Source organism: Mercenaria mercenaria, chromosome 8 (assembly GCF_021730395.1).
Source record: "Mercenaria mercenaria strain notata chromosome 8, MADL_Memer_1, whole genome shotgun sequence".
NCBI classification, from domain to species: Eukaryota; Metazoa; Mollusca; class Bivalvia; order Venerida; family Veneridae; genus Mercenaria; species Mercenaria mercenaria.
The window spans coordinates 18,081,017-18,105,689 of NC_069368.1; the positions used below are offsets into that span (position 1 = coordinate 18,081,017).

Below are 24,673 nucleotides of genomic sequence, written 5' to 3' on the forward strand. Positions count from 1 at the left end.
TACCTTTATGAAGCCTGCTTAGAATGTACGTCATAATGAAATCTATGTAAAATTGGAAACTAGGTCATTTTGGAGAAAAATTTGATCAGATGAGGGATACAGGGCCTTCAAAGCCCTGTTCAATAATACACGATAATCACTTAAGTTGACGTCACGTCGACAAACTTACTCCTATACGGGCAAGAAATAGTGCTACCATAATATGTGAACTACCGTTTGACACAAGAAGAATTTTAGTTTATAGGTCACTTGAACGTCTAAGTTATTGCTTTTACTTCGCTGCGCTCATTATTGCCAACTTTCATCAGATCGTTAACTGATCTGTCAGTTATACATATTTTAACCAAATTAATCTATAGCAGAGTGGTGTTTTAATTAATTCAAACATTCTAAAACATAATACACCTCTCTGAATACTTCACTAGGCCTACGCCCTCGCAAGTCGTTTTAACTCGTTGTCGTGTTTAAATTAATTAAAACATGTTTCAGCACTGTATACTAAAACGTTTGTGGAAAGAAGGTGAAAGATTTGCCTACTTTATTGAAAAAAATGTATGCAAAATTATATAACTACCAGTACTGATTATGTAAAGTATAAGTATATTTGCATACTTAAATCGGCAGGGCTTTAATGGAATTTAAAATTGCATGATCATATCTGTTACAAATCCTGATAAGAAAAATATGTCCTCATAAACAAGGTATAAACAGTCTTAATAATAAAGGAATGAAATATACATAAGTATTATGTTCTCAAGTCAATTCAAAATTATAAAAGGAGTATTCGAAATATAAAACATTTAATCACACGTTAAACATTTTTTGCATATTTGCATGGGCGTGTTTCATTACTTTAAATCAACATTGTTTTGTATTACAATTCTATAAAAGGTATTATATTGTGTCTTCCTTGTAACACGCACGTGTTACGTACTCTGTACACTATCGCGGTTATGAATAAAAGTTTGAAGCGGGGTTCGAATCCAGTTCCACTGAGTAGACCACTGCCAATTGACTTCCTCATTTATGATACTTGTGATTGCATTTACTGCACATTTGTGGTGTCTAATTTTGTTATAGAAAAGTTTCCTGCAACGACACATTTGTATATACATGTTAGGATAGGTGGTAACAAGCACTGGTGCATTTATTACAGACAAGAAATTCTGGTCGACCATACAGTCGAGATCTACAAGACTTCTGGATTGTATATGGAATAAGAAGGAAATTCAAATCCGATTCATTCATTTAAACTATAGAGCAGGAGTCGTAGGGCCTCCGTGGCTGAGTGGTTAAGGTCGCTGATGCCCCATACCAAATTATTTTTATACTTCTTTGCCCAAACCACCCTGCTGGGGGTGTAGAATTCTTCATGTAATAAAGGTACCCAGCTGGCTTACGGAAGGTCGGTGGTTCTACCCAGGTACCCACCCATGCCTGAAACAATGCTTGGAGGTGCACCTGGGGTCTTCCTCAACCAAAAAAGCTGAAAAATTCAACATGTGACCTTAACTGTGTCGGTTTGACTCAAAATTGAACAAATATAGTGAGCTTCTGCATTCAAACATACATGTATATCAAAACAAACTTTCATAAAAGAGTGTTTAATTGATATATATCAAAGACAGTGAAGATTTAACTTTAAAATGAACGCCCTTCGTGCGTGTTTGATGTCAGTGGCATATGATTGCATCAGACTGAGACATGTCTGTTCAATACAATGAATAATTAAACGCAGAAGTAGCGACAAATGCATGTTACTACTCTTGACCTATGGCCGTGCTATCTAATATCCGCACATAAACAACATTCCGCACGCTGATACTAGAAAAGTTATCAACAAAAACAAAGTCATGCATCGTAATCTAATTAAGATTACAATACCCAGCGTGGCGAATTTTTTAATTTTCTTTGAACAGTTGAGCCGTGTTGTATAATATTCCCGCGTAAATAGGCGGCGATACAGTAAACACTCGGTTTCATGCACGGGGGAAAGTCATTAGCGCAGGAGACATTTTCCTCAAATGAAATCGTTTTAATTTATTTAATATTGAGAAACACAAATTCAATGACATGGGTTTTTGTTAAAAAAAGAAAAACAATATTCGAAAAACGACACTTGAGGTGATAAATAAAACAAACCAGGGACATCGTTTAATACCAGTTTTCTTATCTTTTGTTATTTAGAATTATGTTATTTTTTCACTGTTTTATATCAATGTTTGTGTAAATAAAGATCTTTTAGATTTCCACCCCAACTGTGAGCGTATACCTATACTTTTTTGTTTGGTAAAAAGACAAATGTCTCGGATAGGTGTGTTTAAATCTCGTTTATTTACATTCTTCGTGTCTTAACATCGTCATTATGGATTTTTAACGTTTTTCTTTAAACTCCCATTGCAAACTTACTTTTCAGTGCTTTATTATGTTGAGTTTGAAACACTTATCATTGCAATGTACAAAATGATTTGTCTAGAATGTTAATTGATGCCATATACCTTTATCTGGACAAATATTTTACTAGGGAACTCACGTTTTTATCATTCACAGTGCAGTCAATAGTATACATTTGTACAGTTATTGAATGGCTAGCCGGTCAATAGTGAAAACTATTACCTGAGGTCACGAAGTGTTTTATTATAGAGCATTAGAAATTAATTTTCGCAGTTTATTTTTAGCACACCTGTCACAAAGTGACAAAGTGAGCTTTTGTGATCGCGCTGCGTCCGTCGTCCGTGCGTGCGTGCGTCCGTCCGTCCGTAAACTTTTGCTTGTGACCACTCTAGAGGTAACTTTTTTAATGGGATCTTTATGAAAGTTAGTCAGAATGTTCATCTTGATGATATCTAGGTCAAGTTCGGAACTGGGTCACGTGCCGTCAAAAACTAGGTCAGTAGGTCAAATAATAGAAAATCCTTGTGACCTCTCTAGAGGTCATACTTTTCATGGGATCTGCATGAAAATTGGTCAGAATGTTCATTTTGATGATATCTAGGTCAGGTTTGAAACTGGGTAACGTTTGGTCCAAAACTAGGTCAGTAGGTCAAATAATAGAAAAACCTTGTGACCTCTGTAGAGGCCGTATTTTTCATTGGATCTGCATGAAAATTGGTCAGAATGTTCATCTTGATAATATCTAGGTCAAGTTTGAAACTGGATCACATGCGGTCAAAAACTAGGTCAGTAGGTCAAAAAATAGAAAAACCTTGTGACCACTCTAGAGGCCATAGTTTTCATGGAATCTTCATGAAAATTGGTCAAAATGTTTACCTTGATGATATCTAAGTCAAGTTTGAAACTGGGTTACGTGCGGTCCAAAACTAGGTCATTAGGTCAAAGAATAGAAAAACCTTGTGACCTCTCTGGAGGTCATATTTTTCATGGGATCTGTATGAAAATTGGTTCAATGTTCATCTTGATGATATGTAGGTTTAGTTCGAAACTGGGTCACGTGCGGTCAAAAACTAGGTCAGTAAATCAAATAATAGAAAAACCTTAAGACCTCTGTAGAGGCCATATTTTTCATGGGATCTGCATGAAAATTCGTCAGAATGTTCATCTTGATAATATCTAGGTCAAGTTTGAAACTGGATCACATGCGGTCAAAATCTAGGTCAGTAGGTCAAAAAATAGAAAAACCTTGTGACCACTCTAGAGGCCATAGTTTTCATGGGATATGTATGAAAGTTGGTCTGAATGTTCATCTTGATGATATCTAGGTCAAGTTTGAAACCAGGTCAAATGCGGTTAAAAACTAGGGTCACTAGGTCTCAACATAGAAAGACCTTTTGACCTCTCTAGAGGCCATATTTTTCAATGGATCTTCATGAAAATTGGTCAGAATTTTTATCTTGATGATATCTAGGTCAAGTTCAGAAGTAGGTCACATGAGCTCAAAAACTAGGTCACTATGTCAAATAATAGAAAAAAAACGACGTCATACTCAGTTCATGTGGGGGCAGGTGAGCGATTCAGGACCATCATGGTCCTCTTGTTTGTTTTTTACTGACAAGCGCAGTAAACGTGCGTCGACTATTCAAAGGGATGTTCACTGAAAATTTTCTAACTGAATAGCCGGAACAGTGCAGACCATGTCCCGGGAAGGCTGATCGTGGTCTGCACTGGTCGCAAAGGCAGAATCAGTTGCCGCCAGCAGGCTAAAGGTGAATGTAATCACTTTAATAAATGTAATAGGGTTTATACATATACATGCAGACTAATTGTAGTCTTCGGTAAGGTGTTGTTGTTCATTTTTAGCTCATCTGATTTTTTGAAAAAAAATGATGAGTTATTGTCATCACTTGAGCGGTTGTCGGCGTCGGCGTCGGCGTCGGCGTCTGCGTCGGCGTTGCCTGGTTAAGTTTTATGTTTAGGTCAGCTTTTCTCCTAAACTATCAAAGCTATTGCTTTGAAACTTGGAATACTTGTTCACCATCATAAGCTGACCCTGTATAGCAAGAAACGTAACTCCATCTTGCTTTTTGCAAGATTTATGGCCCCTTTTGTACTTAGAAAATATCAGATTTCTTGGTTAAGTTTTATGTTTAGGTCAACTTTTCTCCTAAACTATCAAAGCTATTGCTTTGAAACTTGGAATACTTGTTCACCATCATAAGCAGACCCTGTACATCAAGAAACATAACTCCATCTTGCTTTTTGCAAGATTTATGGCCCCTTTTGTACTTAGAAAATATCAGATTTCTTGGTTAAGTTTTATGTTTAGGTCAACTTTTCTCCTAAACTATCAAAGCTATTGCTTTGAAACTTGGAATTCTTGTTCACCATCATAAGCAGACCCTGTACATCAAGAAACATAACTCCATCTTGCTTTTTGCAAGATTTATTGCCCCTTTTGTACTTAGAAAATATCAGTTTTCTTGGTTAAGTTTTATGTTTAGGTCAGCTTTTATCCTAAACTATCAAAGCTATTGCTTTAAAACTTGCAACACTTGTTCACCATCATAAGTTGACCCTGTACAGCAAGAAACATAACTCCATCCTGCTTTTTGCAAGATTTATGGCCCCTTTTGGACTTAGAAAATATCAGATTTCTTGGTTAAGTTTTATGTTTAGGTCAACTTTTTCTCTTAAACTATCAAAGCTATTGCTTTGAAACTTGCAACACTTGTTGACCATCATAAGCTAACCCTGTACAGCAAGCAACATAACTCCATCCGGCTTTTTGCAATAATTATTGCCCCTTTTGGACTTAGAAAATCATTTTCTTGGTTGAGTATTATGTTTAAGTCAACTTTTCTCATAAACTATCAAAGCTATTGGTTTAAAACTTGCAACAGTTTTTCACCATCATAAGTGGACACTGAACATCAAGAAACATAACTCTATCCTGCTTTTTGCAAGAATGATGGCCCTTTTTAGACTTAGAAAATCATGGGCAGGACAATATTTCTATTACACAAAAAAAATCAGATGAGCGTCAGCACCCGCAAGGCGGTGCTCTTGTTCAAAGTAATTTTAAATTCATGACAAAAATTACCCTATTCAGTAATTGTAACTACATGTAGAGTAGGTTTACTCTTCGTTACAGAGGCCGCTTGTGTCCTTTATAACCGAAATCATTTCTAATACTGAAAAATTACTGAAAATAAAAACAAAGACTACTCCTGTTATGTACAGTTTAATCTCTAGTTGAAGAGGTGGTCCAGTGGTAACCGTTGACTGTCTACGAAACTAGGTATCGTCCGAAATCACTAGCATTAGGTTAAGAGTCCCATGTGTAGGTGTTTTTACACCTGACACTCAAAAGAACCAGAGAAGCTTCTGCAAATTGATCGTTTTCTTCTCCGACTAGAAATGCTATTCCGGAGGAGCCGCTCGTACAAGTTTGCGGCAGCGACTATGAATAAGCTGCAAAAAAAATAGTTTTCAGTGTACTCTGGTCATGCACAATTTACCTCAGTATTGAACATGTATCTTTAAGGTATTTGTAACACCTTGATTGCTTATTATACGATAGTTGTGAACATGAAAAAGCTATAACGAAAATGCGCAAATTAAAGCACAGAAGTACGTGCGTCTAAAAAAAAAAACTATCATGACTGCAGTGTGCTTTAAAATATGCCAGTTACAACCTAATAACTGTATAGTTTTAACAAAAATATAATAAGACGAGAGAACATTTTAATAATTTGCCTATATGATATCTTGAGCATATCGTGAAGTTCGTCTGTATTACGTACCTAGCGTTGTTCAATGGCAAAATATCTCAAGTTCATTGCACAAGTTGTTGATAGCAGTTAAATTGATAAAAAGGAAATGTATGTATTTGGGTCAGCCACGAATGATGTAAAATATATTTTGTCGCTGTATATCGCAGTAATGTTTGCTTTAAGGCGATTTAAGATTTAACTCTTGATTTAGTTTTTCGCCACCCTTTTTAAAAGGTGAAAATGCTTCTAATAATATTATTTTCTTTTTAAGATATGTAACGTAGACTTATGTTACTAATTGGGATTAACAAGATATTGATAAAATATAATATTGGCGCGCGACTTTAATCAATAGTCCGTGAAATATGGCTCTTTGATCCTTTATTAAATACTTTTCATTGACATAATTGCTAATTTTTTAAGAACTCTTAAAAGTCAAAGTTACCTCAAATAGGATTCCTCAAGTTTAAAACCACATAACAGATATAGGTAGAAATTTGTTTGTGACGCAAGGGATAAACTTTGATGTTTATGATAGAAGGAAATGCCGATATAACAATCTGATACGAGAAAATAGCTTAAATCAAACCTGTTTTCTGCGTAAGATAAAAGTATAATATAAGAAAAGTTGTAAAAGTTCTCAAATATTGTCTAAAACGTCAAGTGAACAAGGGCTTACGTTGTGCTCAAGTAGAACTGCGGACAATAAATTAATGTATGTGTGGAAAGAAGTTACATTTGGGTGATAAGAGCACATTCTTCTCAAATGAAAGAGTGTTAAGTTGATGCGGATCAGATTATGGAATATGATTTAGTGATGACATATCCCTGTATCAGGATTAACTTGTGCTACGTTAGGAATTTCGTTTGACATTTTTAAGATGCTGATAGGATTGTAATAAACAGGCACGTAAGTACTTGTTTAATTTTGAACGCATGATTTTTTGCAAGGAATGATATTATGCAGTAATGATTATTATGGGTTTACATTGATATGCTAAATTGGTCTTTGATTGTAAAATGTAATGCGAAACTTGATTAGGCCAAAACTATGTCCTCTTGTGTTTTTTTAGTTAAGTTGCATTAATGGTTTATTTTCGTCGGAGTTAAATTGCATTAATGGTTTATTCTAGTTGAGGTTAAAGTTTTTTGTATAGCGTATATGACACAGCATTACTGCTCAAATGACAGTAGAATGCTCGACTTTGTGATACAGTACGATACGGTACTGTATGTTAGAACCGTATGTGCTCTAGATGACCTTTAACGAGTCCGTGAGAGTTTTCTAGCACAATGATGACCGTCCTAAAAAACTGTTCCCTGTACGATGACGCCCCTGACAATGATGTTCCTGACAATATTTTTTTCTCCAAAATAACGATGCCCTTAACCGAGTTCAGGAAAAAATCATTTTCTAATATCCGAGTCCATGAGAACACATTTCGAGGGTTGAACGCAATACTGTCGTAAGTCCTTCTTTTTTTAATAGGAGTTACTACAGAATTGCGTTCAGCCCTCGATTTTCTAATACAATGTTATTAATAGCCGAGACAGTCTTCCAGTTATAATCAAATTTGATTGTTTGAAGTAACACCGTTGAAGTTGAAAAAGAATACTTTCCCCTATAAGATGATCCCTGTAACTGCGTTCCCGACAACACTGTTCCCAATACAGTGACGCCCATAAACGAGTTCATGTGCTTTTCACCATACAGTCATGCCCGTAACCGAGTTCCTGACAATACTTTTCTCAGTACAATCATGCCCGTAATCGAGTTCCTGACTGTACTTTTCCCAGTACAATCATGCCCGTAATCGAGTTCCTGACTGTACTTTTCTCAGTACAATCATGCCCGTGATCGAGTTCCTGACTGTACTTTTCCCAATACAATCATGCCCGTAACCGAGGTCCTGACAGTACTTTTCCCAATACAATCATGCCCGTAATCGAGTTCCAGACAGTACTTTTCCCAATACAATCTTGTCCATAACCGAGGTCGTGACAATATTTTTCCCAATACAATCATGCCCGTAATCGAGTTCCAGACAGTACTTTTCCCAATACAATCTTGTCCATAACCGAGGTCGTGACAATACTTTTCCCAATACAATCATGCCCCTAACCGATATCCTAACAGTACCTTTTCCCAGTACAATCATGCCCGTAATCGAGTTCCAGACAGTACTTTTCCCAATACAATCTTGTCCATAACCGAGGTCGTGACAATACTTTTCCCAATACAATCATGCCCGTAACCGAGTTTCTGACAATTCTTTTCCCAAAACAGTCATGCCCGTAACCGAGGTCCTGACAATTCTTTTCCCAATACAAGCATGCTCGTAACCAAGGTCCTGATGCGAAAACAAATTTTTGGTTTTACATTTCAACATTAATATTTCCAAGGTTTGTTTAATTAAACGCACTTGTTGGTAAGGCTCTATGCACACTATGGATAGGGTAGTGTGTAGTATTTCTTTCTTAAATAGTATATGATGGGGCCATTAACTGGGGGCTTTGAACCTCTATATGCAGCTCGTCTGGGTGTACCATGTGGTTGATGCTTTAAGCACTGGTATTCGCAATAGGGGTAAAATGACCTCAAGTGGGGTGGGGGGCGGGGAAGGATGCGGTCGTGACTGTTTGTTACAATAAGGCTGTTGTTATTATTATTGTCATTATTAATATTGTTATAACAATTATTATTATCTACAATGCCATTGAATATATCATTGTATAAAAATAGGCGTTTAATCAAATTATTCAGTTTCAGTACCTTTTCCAAAAACAATCATGCCCGTAACCGAGTTTCTGATTATACTTTTTTAAAACAAGCATATCCGTAACCGAGTTCCAGAGAATTCTTTTCCAAGAAAAATAATTGCAGACCGCCCAATCATAACAACATAATATAAGTATTGTTGTTGATTCGTCATCGATTATTTATTTATTTATTTATTTATTTTAGTTAGTTAGTTATTCCTTATTTGGACATCTATGTATTATTTGGATATCTTTTGACTCAAGCAATCTGATTGGTTTAGCCCGGATACATTCATATACTGATAAACCTCTTGTTAATAATTTTTAAATTTATGTGCATATTTCAACTTTGCATCGGTGCAGGATGAGATAGCATTTAAACTTGAAAACGTCGATAACTTTCTTATTTCTGAATGAAACATTTAAGTGTGAGCATTCAGTTTCTTAGTAAAATCATTTCCTCATATCTGATGATCATGGTTTCGATTTAGAATTTGATAAACAGCTGTATACGAAATTCGGTGCAGAATCATGTTTATTTGGAATTGTCAGAATTATTTGAGCCGCACCATGAGAAAACCAACATTGTGCATTTGCGACCAGCATGGATCCAGACCATCCGCGCAGTCTGGTCAGGATACATGCTGTTCGCTTTCAAACCTATTGCAATTAGAGAAACCGTTAGCGAACAGCATGGATCCTGACCAGACTGCGCGGATGCGCAGGCTGGTCTGGATCCATACTGATCGCAAATGCTGGTTTTCTCATGGTGCGGTTCAATTTTTTTTTCTGGTGTGTTTAAACATGCGCACACCCTTTATTTAACATGAACCCCTTTCAAGGCTTTATTCATTATGTGCGTGATTCGGTAGAGTTAATAAAACTTTTGGAAGCATAGATTGCAGCCAAACAACATAATGGCGGACTCGGGTTGACCAAGTCTATAAAACATGCATGAACACTAGGTGGGAAAAAACTTAAACCTATTATATATTTATTTATTCATTTAGTTATTTATGTTTTTGTTTATGTATTTATTTACTGAATCTGTTTGATAACAGTGGAATGCCCACATATATCACGACTCCGGCTATCCAACACCTGATTATGAATAAATATAACATTAAGTGGCATATTTCATAAGTCACCGCACGTCAAAACACTTAACTGCATGTATGTTTTCGTATACATGTATTTTGTAAACTAAATGCCACGATCAGGTATTTGAATTGTCGATTAGAGTATTTACATAGCACATACTGATAGATCTTTACAAAAATATAATGTAAATAGAAAAATGAGATCAATGCCAAAGATTTCAAAAAGGAATCTCTATGATCGGAGAATATGATACAAATCATATTTGAATTAGATTGCACTTCTAAATAGTAAAGTTACGTTCTTCTCCACCCCACTCGTATAAAGGAAACTAGAGGTATGTAAGCCCGCCTATGTGTCAGATATTGCTCTCGTATGAGCTCACTTCATTTCATATGTATAAAAGAATTGTTGTCCTGTGACCTTAACCTTGTCCGTGTGACAACTATTAAAAAAATTAAAGAGCCATCCGCCCAACAAATAGAACAAAATGTATCAGCTTGTATACGGAATATACCAGAAGGACCACGGCGCATTTTTCTCAACTAGTTTCGGATGGGACCGATCCTTAAAGACACTTAGCAGGATATCCGAATTTAACTACAAAAAAAGACACTTTTGGATAGTGGCGTACCGTCGAATAGGGATACTGTGAGAATTTTATACCGTGATTTTGAGTCGCGTAAGATCCATCTATTTCATAAAGAGCGCAGAGGTGTTCGTATACTATTAACATGGCAGGCAATAGACGTTACCTATGTCTTGTAGTTTTCATTAATTCGGTTGTTTTCTTAATCGAGTGTTGAACCTAGGTTACACTTGCTTTTCCGAACCATATAAGGGTTCTATTTACATCGCACGTTTATTTTGCCCAAACTTGGCACTGCGGATTCTCTCTTGTCTATATATCGTGGGCTGAGCGCGAAACTATTGTAACTGTATATAAATAAAGAACAAGATACAATAGTTTCGCGCTCAGCCCCCGATATGTTTATTTTTACCAATCATAGTATGCTAGTCCTCTGTGGCCTACATGTTTTTTTTTAACCAGGCTATAATTCTCTGTAGCTGCAGACTATGTGTCTTTGTTGTTGGTTGGAAGTAAGGTATGTTCTTTTTAGTCTTCAGGTCTATTTACTGAACCTCGGTAAGTTCTGCCTAGGAGTCTACACTTGTTTGTTTTCCAAAACACTGAATGTACTGCCTAGGCCACAATTATGTATTTCCCGAACCTCGGTCGGAACGTTTTTTATTTCCCGAAACTCGGTCGGTTCTGCTTGGACTACAATAATTTATTGGTTATTTCCCAAAACTCGGTCGATTTTACCTAAGCTTCAATTTTTCATTTCCTGAAACTCTGACCGGACTACGGTTGTTTATCTAGGTTCTTTCCTGACTGCAGTTGTTTATTTCCCGAAGCAGGGTATGGTTGTCTGTAGGAGTTTTCGGACATCGTTCGGTTCTGTTGCTTTCATCGTTTGTGTGTTTTTGTCTTAACCGAGACAATATCTTTCTAAGCTGTTTCCAGATGTTTCCCGACTCGCCCATAAGGTAGATGCTGTATATATGTTATATTATGCTTTCTTGGTTTTCAGTTTTTGGCGTAGGATAGATGCAGTACATGCATTTCCTGGTCCATAAGAAAACTTTTTTATTCTCATCTAAATTTGCTGTGCCCAAATCTCTGGCCTTTTTGTTATTGTCTGGCCATTTAATGGTTTTCTGTTCGTTAAAACTATTTTTGATCGATCTTAACCCTTAGCCTGCTGCAGGCAAATTTAACAGCCTTTGCAAACAGCTTGGAACCAGATCAGACGCCGATTAAATCGGCGTCTGATCAGGTTCCAAGCTGTTTGCTACTCTGATAATATTTCTTCCAATTTTGGAGCAAATTGAATGAACTTTACAATTTTAGCAGACAACATTTCCAGCAGACGACAATTTATCTAGCATGCTAAAGGTTAAAGATCTACTGAGGCTTCGTTCGATGCTTTGCTCAAAACATTCACCATTCTGTTCTGAAAAAAAAAGAACGGGGTTTACTACTTTTTATTCAACCGTTGGCCGATAAACAAAGCTATTTTCTCATCATACAATTTACTGCCCTGCATTTTTCAAGTAGCTATTAAATATGCATTATGATTATAGTTGATGTGCAGAAAGATTTGCAGATGAGATTGTTTCGCTGGTAACAAAATGTCAAAACCAGATTAAATTTTCTCAAGAAATATAATTAATGCGAGTATTTACCATTTCTCTGTAAGGTTAGTTTTTTTTTTACATTAGAGCTGAATGGTGGGGGCGGGGGTGTGTGGCAGGGGCTCCGTGGCCGAGTGGTTAAGATCACTGACTTCGAATCACATGTCCCTCGCCGATGTTGGTTCAAGTATCACTCGGGGCGTTGAATTCTTTATGTGAGGGAGTCATCCAGCTGGCATACGGAAGGTCGGTGGGTCTACCTAGGTGCCCGCCCGTGATGAATTAATGCACGGACGAGCACTTGGGGTCTTCCACCATTATCAAGGCTGTAAAGTCACCATATGACCTATAATTTTGTCGGTGCGACGTTAAAACTGAAAAAAAATACTGCGCTCAATAATATGGATAATTTTGTACCAGCTTGTTGGACCATACAATTTTTTAATGCTTCCCAACAGGGTTTGAACAATACATAAACCCTCTGTTTCTATTCGCGTACCTTATTGTTTTTGAACGGTAAACCCAACTTCTTAACAGATAGATTTTTCTTTCTTCCGTATGTTCCGTTAGGAATTGATCGTTTGCTTACAGACCTAAGCATGCACAGCACAAAGTTCCAGATTCCCTAGAATAAAAGCATTATGTAAATACATTGGTGCAAGTCAAAAATAAAACAACTCTTTTCCTCAGAAAATCTACCATGAGCAAGTCTGAGAAATGCCAGAGCATTTTTGTTTATAGATTGTGTAATTAAGTAGGTCTCGTTGAGATAGTGTTAATAGGTGAAATGTTTGATAGAGTTCGTTCATTCATTCTTCAGAAGTCCATGTCAAACTACTAGAGATTTTATTTTGAGAAACTTGTCTTATCAATTTTAATGTGAGGGTGGGAGGTATCTAGGTTAATCACTACGTCCAAAAAAACTCGTGCAACGGACTCCGCGTATGCGACAAACTCCTCTCGCATCAGACGGAGTTGATGCGCCGAATTACTCGCATATCAGGCAGAACTACTGCGACTAATTCCTCCCATTTGAAGCTGAACTTCTGCGGCAAATTCCTCCTGTTTCAGGCGAAGTTAAACAGTGCGACGAACACCTCAGGTTTCAGGCGGAGCTGGTGCGAAGAACTCATCCTGTCAACTTATCAGGCGGAAATGGTGCAGCGAACTCCTCCCAATCAGACGGAAATGGTGCGGCGAACTCCTCTCGTATACGACGGTGTTGGTGCGACGTATTGCTCCCGTACCAGGCGGACATGATGCGGCAAACTTCTTACTATCAGGCGGACATGATGCGGCAAACTCCTTGCTATCAGGCGGACATGGTGCGACAAACCCTTTGCTATCAGGCGGACATGGTGCGACAAACTTCTTACTATCAGGCGGACATGGTGCGGCAAACTTCTTACTATCAGGCGGACATGATGCGGCAAACTCCTTGCTATCAGATGGACATGGTGCGACAAACTCCTTGCTATCAGGCGGAAATGGTGCGGCAAACTCCTTGCCATCAGGCGGAAATGGTGCGGCGAACTCCTATCGTATAAGACGGTGTTGGTGCGTCGTATTTCTCCCGTACCAGGCGGACATGGTGCGGCAAACTCCTTGCGATCAGGCGGACATGGTGCGGCAGACTCCTTGCTGTCAGGCGGAAATGGTGCGACACACTACTTGCTATCAGGCGGACATGGTGCGACAAACTCCTTGCTATCAGGCGGACATGGTGCGACAAACACCTTGCTATCAGGCGGAAATGGTGCGACAAACGCCTTGCTATCAGGCGGAAATGGTGCGACAAACTCCTTGCTATCAGGCGGAAATGGTGCGACAAACTCCTCTCGTATAAGACGGAGTTGCCAGGTGCGACGTATTCCTCCCGTACCAGACGAACATGGTGCGGCGAATTCCTCCCTATTACGCCGAACTGGTGCGACTTATTTCTCTCGTATCAGGCGGAGCTGGTTCAGCCTTACGCAGATAACCCATCACCGGGTAAAAAGTTAAAAACAGTTTAAGTTAAGTTTCTTAAAAGTTATTATTAAATATGCACTGTATAGAAAGATCTAAAACTGTCCATAATTTTGTTTCCTTCAGATAAAATGTCTTTATTAAGTGTTTTATATACATGTAAATGATGCCCATTAGGACAAAATGAGCCACTTTAAATGCACTGGCTTACCTATTTATGGAGATAGAGTGATTTATCTGCATTAGTATGAAGGGCATGACTTGTTGTGATAGTTCAAGCTCCAAATGTCACCAACCTTAGGCAGATATCTGATATTCTAAAAGTACATCATGGATCTCAGATAATATATGCCTTATAATGTTTGTGTGGCTCCACTTTCCAGTTATTCATACCTGAGTTTGAATATTTATCTTCGGTGTAACTAGACCGAGTTTGTAAACTTTAAATGCAGATTGATTTTTTTTTTTTCAAAGAAAACAAAATGGAAGATCGATTAGACAGGGCGTATATTATAGAAGAAGAAAAGGGATCTGTTTTTTCGTTTCTTTCTTTTTATTTGTTTGTCCTTTGTATTTTTTTTCTTTCTTTAATATGTATTTTTGACATCTGTTTGCTGTCTTTTCTTTAAAACTAAATGTTTGAGGTCCGTTTAAAAATACCTTTGAAATATATTTGAAATAATACTTTATATATCATAGAAATTGTATATCGACATAACAATAATAATAATAATAATAATAAAGCCTTTATTTAAAGAGGAAAAACTCATTTGACAAATTCAGTCTTCCATGAGGCCCTCATATAACTAAAATATAAACATTTAGATATATTTACATACATCCACCAGTGCGGAACAAAAAATATATGTATGTAAGTGCGTATGCATGTAGTTCTTGCTATCAACTGTATACAAAAACATTATGACATTGCAGGGTTAATTGGGGGACGGCTCTTCGATCTCTATTATACCAATTACGGGGATAATAAACATGGTTACCATCGGGCCTCATACATGTACGAAAGAAATAAGAAACAGATACGGTGTATCATTTTCATCCCCTTTCATCCTCCAACAAGGTAAGCCCAAAGTCACTTCGATGCCGGACTAGTGTTCATTGCTGGGTGATTTTTAGTGCTGTTTCAAGCAATATCTTCCTAGACTGGATGCTGGGGAGGTAAATATAACACCTGCCCAGGGAGCGACTCCATGGAAATAAGTTGTTCTATTAATTCTGGGTTGGAACTTTTGTCGGCTACACACACTAAACAAGAAACCTTTTTACCCATGTTACCTTGATCTTGTTATCTTCAAGGACCTATATGCCTATATAGAATGTATGTCTTTTGTGTAACAACTTGTATATTAAAGAAGGATTTATATTATATAAAAAAATAATTTTGGATACATTTGTCCTGAAGTTTGGACCAAGTTATTTTATGTATATGGTAACGTCATTAATTGTGAAGATTAAAACATTTAAAATTACTAGCTTCGTATTTCTTGTAAAAAGAAACGATTTTTGTCATATTAGATAATATTTTAATTGCCCCATTAGACAGTAGTTGAAAACAACCATTAATTTTATCTGTTTCATCTAAACTGCCGCCATGATGAGACATTTTACCTTTAAAGACCATTCAGTCATTATAAGTGCGAAAAGTGTTCCAACAAGTTGAATGTATAAAACTACGCCCTCTGCTACTGAGAGGAAATAAGCCTACCTAATCATATAATAACAGTAATAATGCTTCGAATAGAAGATCCAACTGCTTTCGGCACTTTCTTTAGTTTGGTTCTTTATCAAATTTATCTCTCTGTGGAAGCACTTCAACATACATATATGATTAGATATGTTATAAGCTGTAATATACTTGAGAGAAATTAAATGTAAATCAGGCTAAGAACATTGGAAGCAGTTCTGACATTTTCTTAATGTTGTTGTTGTCGTTGTGTTTTGTTTTGCGTTAACTGGGGGTACGGTTGGGGAGAATAGGCATAAAAGTTAAAGTTGACTTAACCCTTACCCTGCTAAATTTCAATTTCAATTTGGACAGTGCCATTAACTGTTATTAGGGGTGCATACCGAAAAAATACTGACTGAATGGCGAACAGTGCAGATCATGATCAGACTGCACGGATGTGCAGGCTGTGCAGTCTGATTATGATCTGCACTGGTCGCAAAGGCAGAATAAATTGTATCCAGCATGGTAAGGGTTAAGAGACGCATACGTCAGTGTGGGGACATCGGTCACGGGGTTCCTCACGTTATTTGTAGACCAAATAAGGTATCGGTTATATATTCCACAATCCGTTCTGAATAGATGTAATTTAATGGAATCCTTAGAACCAAACATTTTTTTCGAAATCTCAACCGATGGGTACACAGTATGGTTACATATAAATCATTTTTATGGATTTACAAAAAGAGTTTGACACGGATCACGGATTTTTGTAATAAAACAGCTTTATGACTATCATTTTCATTTTATATTCAATTTTATAAACACACATTATGATTTATTAGTATAAAAGATAACAGCTAAAGAATAAATAGTGGGTATAATTGTGGTAAATTGAAATCAAGTTACAAGTAGGATTCCTCAAAACCACTTGCTATAAAATTCTGTAAAAAAAAATTATTTGGTTGCGAAGTTTCGTTTCTAGTGGCGAAAAATCTGAGATATGGCACATGGAAACGTACTTTCTCTTCTGCACGTCTTACTGAATTTGTCTGCGGTCCCCTCTAAGCTGACTACACGGACTTCGTCTTAAATGCGTGAAAACATATTCTTTTGCATTACATATAAACATGGGCATTAGTACCTATTTAGGATCTTAACTAGCGTTCTGTCATTTTGCTCTAATCGAAATTGTGGAAATTTTGCTATTGCCGAGAGAAATTTTATGGTTTTGCGTTCGTTAAAGTAGATTCTTAAAATATTCGCCATCCTGTCATTATAAAACAGGATTCTTTGCTCTCCTTTTTATTTAAATGAATTTGTTAAGCTATTTTCTGTTTACGGTGAATATGAAGCTGGAAAATTGTTTTTAAACATACAATTTAGGCAATTACCTGCCTTGCATTTTTCAAGTAGTTATCAAATATGCGTTATGATTACTGTCGACGTGTAGATAGATTTGCAGATGAGATTGTTTCGCTGGTAATGTGAAAAAGCAGTACCTTTTTTTTTACAAGAAACAGAATAAATCTATTTTCTGATTAAGGTAATTTAATACTAAATCATTTGAGCTGGATATTTTCTACTTATTTTCCATTTAGTACTTGGACTGTGTGCAACGGTTATATTTTCAAGTCCTTTCGGATTTTGGAGTACATTCATTTTTACTATAATAGAATTTCACTAAGTCGGAGTTGTGGGAGTGGAGGGCGTGAGGGGTAGTTGCAACTCTCACTACTTTTCATGAACAGGCTCAATCAATCTGAGTCTGCTATTGTTTTGCTTGGTTGCATTCTATTCTTCCAAAGGATCTTCTTCTAGATTTTATGATAAAGAGTCGACATTAAGCAGGATTCGAACATGCATCTGCCTGAAAAAAAAAGCTAACTTATCGCTTAATTTACAAAATAGTATAAAGTTTATCCAGCGCAAAATATTTCCAGTCGTTAACATATATCTCATTAAAAACAGGTCTCCGTATAGTTCCTTTGGGCAGTGAAAGCATGCTTTCAGACCTAAACATGCGCAGCACACTGTTCCAGATTCCCTAAAATAAAAGGAATATGTATAAATGTTGATACTAGACAAATATAAAACAATCATTATCCTCAGGAAATCTATCGGGGTATACTGCCATGAACATGTCTGAGAATTTCCAGATCAGTTTTTTTGTTTATAGATCGTGTAATTAAGAAGGTCCCGTTAAGATAGTGTTAATAGGTGAAATGTTTAATATATAGATTCTTCGAAAGTCCGTGATTTTATTATGAGAAACTTGTCCTATCAGTTTTATGTCCTTTGAAACTGTGATTGATTTACCTATGTCCGTATGTTGTCCATTATTTAACTATTTTAAGTTTACGTTTTAAAGGACTATTATTGTGTATTCATGAATTTTAGCTCTTTTATTAAATATAAACTAAGGATATACCCGTGTCCAGTAATTTTCTTCAGAAAAAAAACTCTTGGCTCTTTAAAGTGTTTTACATACAAATATTGTCCGTCAGGGCCAAGACCACTTTAACTGCATCGCATTTTCTGTTGATATCTCTGAAATTACAATGAAGGGTAAGACTTGTAAAGAAGGGTTTACATTCCAAATGCCATAACATTTAAACAGATATTCTGAAATCATTGATGATAATAAATGCCTTATACAACGTTTAAGTTTGATGTGTCTTCACTTCCCCTTCATACATTTAAAATTATTCACGAATGCATAATTTATTTTCTATAATGCATTATCGGCGCGACTAGATCAGATATGACATAAACACAGATGTACTTCAGTATTTCCTCATTGATTTTAAGTGTTTATAATATAATGTTATTTATCCTTAGGACGGCCAGCACATATTTATGCAATCTCGCCAGGCATATGTATGTTTTTGACAACACAGAAAATGACGTCACTCGACCTCCAGCTAATTCCGGAAGTAAATAAAATGAAAGTAGAAATGCTAAACTTGAAAACGAAAGCCGCATTTTGATTCGTAGATAGTCAGGGGTCACGCGCAGGGATCACCCTGTCTAAATGTATGCGCTTGGACTTCTTCTTTTTTTTTTTTTTTGCTATTGGGGAGCCAGTTTTCAGCACTTTATTACGAATTGAAATTACCTGGGCTTTAATACAGCATGTCAGCTTTTAATCTATGAAAAAATATTTGAGCTCTGGATAAACAGAAATCCCACAGGGGTCCGTAACGGACCAAGGGTACATTGATAATTTTGGAACTTCATCAAATCGCTCAAAATGTCATATTTGATGTTGTCTGAGAGTGTCAGTATATGCCTCAGATGTAAGATATAACCGTATTTGAGAGCTGCAGACCTAGCCATTTCAGAAATATTTTCAAAATAAGTTTCGTGTAATAAATGTTGTTTCTTCGGAAGCGTGAAAGGGCCATCAGACGCTAATACGTTTTAGTACGTTAAGGCTGCGGAAAGGATATCAGGTGATTTCATATTAGCCTAGAGGTGGCGGAAGGCTGAAGGCCAATACAACCCGAGCTGGGAGAAATAATAAGACCAATATGAAATCACATGATTAATGAAAATTTTATTATTCCACCTCACAATATTGGATAAAAACAAAGATACCGATGTATACTATTTTATGAGTTCATCCAACGTTAATTGTTTGATCCTGCTGTCAACAAAATGGCGTCACCAAATAAAAATCAACGGAAACTACTGCTCTGTTATTATGTCTCTACCCACCTCCCCACTGGAGAAGACATATTGTTTATGCCTTGTCCGTCCGTCCGTCCCACTTCATTTCCGACCAATAACTGGAGAACCATTTGACCAAGAACCTTCAAACTTCATACGGTGGCAGGGCTTATGGAGCAGACGATCCCTATTGTTTTTGGGGAAACTCCATCAAAGGTCAAGGTCACAGGAGCCTGAACATGGAAAACCATTTCCGATCAATAACTTGAAAACCACTTAACCCAGAATGTTGAAACTTCATAGAATGATTGGAGTAGATGAGTTCTATTGATTTTGAAGTCACTCTGTTAAAGGTCAAGGTCACAGGGGCCTGAACATGGAAAACCGTTTCTGATTAATAACTTGAGAACCACTTGGCCCAGAATGTTGAAACTTCATAGGGTGATTGGACATGCAGAATAGATTATCCTTATTGGTTTTGGGAACACTTTGTTAAAGGTGAAGGTCACAGCGGCCAGAATAGGGAAATCCATTTCCTGTCAGTAACTTGAGAACCATTTGACCTATGACCTTCAAACTTCATATGGTGATAGGACTTACAGAGAAAATGACCCCCATTGTTTTGGGGTCACACCATTAAAGGTCAAGGTCACAGGGACCATCTCTCTGTAAAACTTAATTTTTTATCAATAACTGGAAAACTATTTGACCTAGAACCTTAAAACTTCATATGGTGATAGGGCTTGTAGAGTAAATTACCCGTAAAAGTTTTGGGTTACTAGATCAAAGGTCAAGGTCACAGGGGCCTGAACATGGAAAGCCGTTTCTGATAATAACTTGAGAATCACCTGACCCAGAATGACTGGACATGCAGAGTAGATGCCCCCTATCGATTTTTGGGTCACTTGATCAAAGGTCAAGGTCACAGGGACTAGAACATTGAAAACGGTTTCCCATCAATGACTTGAGAACCATTCGACCTAGAACCTTAAAACTTCATAGGATGATAGGACCTACAGAGTAGATGACTCTTATTGTTTCTGGGGTCACTTGAGCTAAGGTCAAGGTCACATGGGTTTGTTCCCTATTGACTTCTTGTCTGTTACGACTATGCATTTGCGGAGACATGCGCTTTTCTACAAAAGCATCTTCTAGTTACCCTCTCTTTTAAACCAACCAAAATGCTCGAATTCGGTATTGGCCCTGTTTTCTCAAAGGGCACTGATTTTTTTCTGATATTGGCCCATTAGCTTTACCTGATTCACATTTGAGCAAATGATCCAATACCCTGTAAATTATTGTAATGTTGAAACAAGAAGATACGACGAATAATGCTCATCCACTTTCATCCTCCAGCTCTCTTCTTGAAGTTAATTGACGGTCACACCAGTACAGCGAATTAAATTCTTAATAAGGCATTTGTTTATCCTTGGAACTGTAGGTTCTTACAAAGGCCAAGAACCTGAATATAAAATAGAATACATCTTAATACACTGCTTGTTTTCTGGTAACTTTATGACCATATAGCATGCATTATAGAAATATTATATTTTGCAAGTTGTTTTGGTGAATAAAAAAATCTGGGTACTTGTGCCCGAGCGTTTAGGCCAGGTTATTCAAATGACCGGTTTGTACACTTATTCTGTCATCTATGTATCTCGGCAATGAACCGGGCAGTGACGTACAACTTTAGCAACTCTATTTATTCTGAATATTAAAACATTTTAAATTACTAGCTTCATATTTCGTGTAAAAAGAAGCGGCTTGTTGTCAAATTAGATAATATTTTAATTGCCCCATTAGACAGTAGTTGAAAAGAAGCATTAACTTTATCTGTTCCATCAAATCTGCCGCCATGATGAGACATTATACCTTTAATTAAAGACCATTCATATATCATAAGTGTGAAAAGTATTTTAACAAGTTGTGGGTATTATAACGACTTTTTCGGCTGCGCATGCCATATTTCGCTAACACTGCCTATCTCCTTTTTTTTCTGTCTTTACACCCAACCCCTGTCCCATCTACCTCTCGTATTTTCATATACGTATCATCAAAACTAAACAGTCTACAGAGTGGAAATAATCATAAATGTAACGATTCGAGTCTACTGATTCGTATTAAAAAACTAGCTTTCATCGCTTTCGTCACAAACCAAAAGGTGCTCTCTGCTGCTTTATGATTCAAGTTGGTACATTTTTTGACAGAAATTAAATATAAAACATGCTAAAATGAAAAAAAAAAACATAGCCAAAGAAATTCCTGAAATTTTGTTTTTTAAAGGTGTCAGTCAGGGAACATCATTCACGGCGTAACATGACCACATGTCTATCAGTAATAGATGATGGCATTTGCATGTTCTACATTGCATACTCCGCATCTATAATTTTGTTCTGTATAGCTGTAAGTGTTAAGTCATGAAAAAAAAAGATTTTTTTTCTTCAAAATCCTGACAGATGAATGCACAGTATGGTATCTTATAAATCATTTCATGGACTTTGACACGGATCACGGATTGTGTAATAAAACAGTTTTATGAACTATCATTTTCTTTTTATATTCAATTTTGTAAATTTACTAGTATAGAAGATAACAGCTAAAGAATAAATAATGGCTTTAATTGTGATAAATTGAAATCAGAGCACTAAATCAAGTTGTGATGCAAAAAAAACATTTGGTTTTATGTAGATACATAAAACGTTTTAGCGGCTGGAAATCACAGAGTCAGCACAATCGTTGTCTTCTGCAACTTGTCTGTGGGTGATATTGTTTGTGCACACGTCCGCGTGTCTGCATATACATTAGTAGTTAGATTAGCGGGTGCATTAAAAATTTATTTCCTGAACAAATGAGTCATCCAAATATCGTTTATGTTCATCGGGCATCCAGCACAAGAATAGTACATTTGTCACCGATCAATTCAATAAAGGTTTGTGTTTATCCGGGATGGGCAATCATAAGATATATTTTTGATAACATCAACGTTATGATTGCATGCCTTCTTTTTAATTTGTATTTTATTACAGCAATTTACATCAGAGATATCAAAAGATTTGTTATTTATATCCATCAGGCAATTTAGAAAATAACGTTTACGGTTTAGGATCAGCGACCCTATATATTTATCGAGATCAAGATCGAAAATCTAAAATACTTTGTCAATATCCAGCTATACAAATGTTTGAGTACAACCGCGGGGCTTCCAAGATATAGAAATAGACAACTATTGTCACGGCCACTCAGGAAAGTTTTGGCTTTGCTGGATGAAAACCTTACTTGCCACATGCGGGCCGAAGTCAGTCAAGTCCGGCACATTGTTGCTTCCTAACAGATTATGTTACTGACAAGACTTAGTTGCAAATAAGTCAATTTCTTTTCAAAAGCACAAAGAGCGCAATTTGCTGCGCGTATTTTTACCGGTATTACCAGCATTTGCAGTAAGAACCACTGTGACAGTCTTATCCTTGCATGATTTGCTAGGGGGAGTGAGAGATGTTGCACATTTTATTATCTCTCATCATTGTTCTTTTTTGGTTGCATTCTATGCTTCCAAGGGATCTTTTTACAGATTTTATTGCTGCGTTTCTGTGATTCCATACCTCATATTTTTTATTTCGCTGTTAATGAAACTAAAAAAATGTTTGGAGCCATATAACCTTTACCGTGTTGGTGTACCGTTTCAGTATCAAAATTCAACCGCGTTCTCTAGTAATATTTACTATGAGGATGTAAACGTATACGACTTTATATTTGGCAGTTATTCTGAAAAATAAAAACCATCACATCTTACTATAAATACTATTCTACTCTATTTGTAGGCATCCACGACCAAGTGGTTAAGGTCGCTGACTTCGAATCACTTCACCCTAACCGATGTGGGCTCGAGCCTCCCTCGGGGTGTTGAATTCTTCATGTGAGGAAGTAATCTAGCTGGATTACTGAAAGTCGGTGGTTTTACCTAAGTGCCCGTCCGTAATGAAATAATGGGCCAATTCGTTTCACTCAACCCGGGGCACGCTGGTCACGTGGGCTGCAAGAAAAAAATCTCGCCGGTTTATCAATAAAACGAACGCTTCGGCGTACGCCAGCCACGAGAGCTGCAGAAACAAAAAAAAATAAGTTTCCAATTTATTATGATTTTCTCTTGCGGCCTTTTCCAAATAAGTTAGCAAATAGTTCTTGCAGCATGTTTCTACATTTACTGGTATTTTCAAATGTTTACTCGATTTTGTATCGCGAAACTATATGATTTGCCGGTTAGCCTATCTCGCAAGACCGGCGCACATCGGCGTACGCCGGGTAGACCCGGGCAGTGCCGGCAAGCCAAACGAACGCCTAGCCGGTTGCACGCGGCGAAACGGCGTACGCCGCAAAAGTGAAACGAATTGACCCAATGCACGGTGGGGCACCAGGGCTCTTCCTCCACAATCAAAAGTGGGAAGTAGCCATTTGACCTATGATTGTGTCGGTGCGACGTGAATTAAACCAAACAAAAAAAAACTATTCTATTCCATTTACTTGTTTGCAAATACTGACGCTAGAGTAAAGCTCAGTAAAAACTCAAAATTGAAAGCATATCTCATTGAGAAATGTCCTTGTAGCGATTAAGATTTTGATGCAACCGATATCAAAACGATAACGGTCATAATATGAGAACGAAAATAACAAGAACATTTTGTTTCCATCTCTTATCTCGATCATATAAATTTTATTACCATATTGTATATAGTTCTTATCAAATCTTATTGTAAAGAAAAATTGCCTGATGCATGATCTGCAACAACTGTTTAATGGATTTTACAAATGTTCTACTGCGTGATTACCGGCTTATCAGTTACATGCACCATAAGATAATATAGCAGGTATTTTATTCCTTTTCCTGAACACATATTAATACCACGGCCCAAGGGCGTGTCGTTTTGTTGTGGGTTTTTTTAAAGTTGAAATGGAATCATACCAGTATGATGACGCACACATAAAAGAGACAAAAACACACTAGGAACTACAATCATATTTAAACATGTTTAGTTTACAAGTACAGAGGAAAACCCTAAGCAACACAGGGGGCTTCCGTGGCTGAGTGGTTAAGATCGTTGACTTCAAACCACTTGCCCCTCACCGATGT

The 24,673-nt window shown here is 37.0% G+C and overlaps 1 protein-coding gene across 4 annotated transcripts in view; it reads left to right on the forward strand.

The window, feature by feature from the left end:
• Nucleotides 1-24,673, forward strand: part of LOC123522952 (ADAMTS-like protein 4) — a 142,694-nt gene that overhangs the window by 2,746 nt on the left and 115,275 nt on the right. Inside the window, exon 1 of one of the 4 annotated variants that reach the window (XM_045300490.2) lies at nt 6,332-7,080. The exons of 2 other annotated variants lie outside the window; for them this stretch is intronic. The gene's annotated coding sequence lies outside the window, so the exon portion shown is untranslated. Of the gene's footprint in view, nt 1-6,331; nt 7,081-24,673 lie in introns of those variants that run through there. One more of the 4 variants, XM_045300491.2, reaches the window with a different exon arrangement.